Source organism: Trachymyrmex septentrionalis, unplaced genomic scaffold (genome assembly GCF_001594115.1).
Source record: "Trachymyrmex septentrionalis isolate Tsep2-gDNA-1 unplaced genomic scaffold, Tsep1.0 scaffold74, whole genome shotgun sequence".
In the NCBI taxonomy this organism is placed as follows: Eukaryota; Metazoa; Arthropoda; class Insecta; order Hymenoptera; family Formicidae; genus Trachymyrmex; species Trachymyrmex septentrionalis.
The window spans coordinates 364,393-365,647 of NW_017305927.1; positions in this window are offsets into that span (position 1 = coordinate 364,393).

A 1,255-nucleotide genomic window follows, 5' to 3' on the forward strand; every position below is an offset into this window, starting at 1 on the left:
GATTCTTTATAACATTTCTATGTAAGAAATTTTGAAAGCACTATAACATGCAATTATCACATAACAAAGAATAAATTATTTATCTAATTGTAAGATTAATGAAGAAGAGTCAAATAAAATTTTGACAATTTTAAAATAATTTAATTGAACATTTGAACTATAATTTAAAACCTCGAAAGCTAATGGTGGATCTATTAGACCAACTTAATTATAAATCTCTTTGTCTAAAATGCCAAACAATTTAATTTTTTTTATTTTACATCCGCAAATTTGGATCATTCTTATTAGAATATACTTAATATTCATTCTTCTTTTACATGAGTTATGTTATTTTAGTTTCTTAAAATTAATCAGTGCTCTTTAATTAATATAAATTAAATGAGTCTTATACATAGAAGACGCAGCGTAAGAATTTATGCTACTCTTGACTTTAGCTTTAAAGATAATTAATAATAATTTTCAATGATCTTGTTTCTATTTTTATTTTTACAGGAATCTTCATTGTTATCATGACAGAATGTTCCAAATTGCAGGCGAAGTATCTCATTAATACGATACCAAACGCAATTGGATCGACTCTTAGTTAGTATTATAGTTTCAAATGGTATTTTGACAGTCAATCAGAATCGGCCGTTATTGACAGAATGTGTGCCAGTCATATCTCCTATTGTTTGGCAATGCTGTTTAATCGAATTACTGCAACAATCGTCATTAGTCTGCATTTTCTGCAATCAACGATGACACATTCCGGCAAAGCTGAAAGCCATCTTCTATTGCTATAAATTGCCCATTTAATCTGAAACATTCGATTGATTACGTGTTCAAGATGAGTTCTTTGAAATTAAAATAATAAGAAACTTCTGTTTTGCTTTTTTCTTATTTAACGTGACCATAGCTTACCCAACAGATCTTCTCCAGTCGCAGTCTTGCGAGTGTCGACGTAAGTAAAGACTGTCGGGGTGCGAATTCTCGCGGATGAAACGCGCCATATGACTCGTCCGATCTGCGATGGGTCGTTTCAAAGTGGAAACAACCATAAACCCACTTGGCTGACCGAAGAGAAACACTGAAACCTGCTTGCCACGCCTCCATGAATATTAAGCGATCAGACCGGACTCTCGTAGCAACCTCCTCGTCGACCAAGTTAACACGGAAAATTGAGTTTGCCGTGGGTTTTCGTTCCGCTACCAGTGTACATACCTTCACGCGGTTCACTTTCTCTACCGTGTTGTCCATCCGGTTCAATGCCTCATGT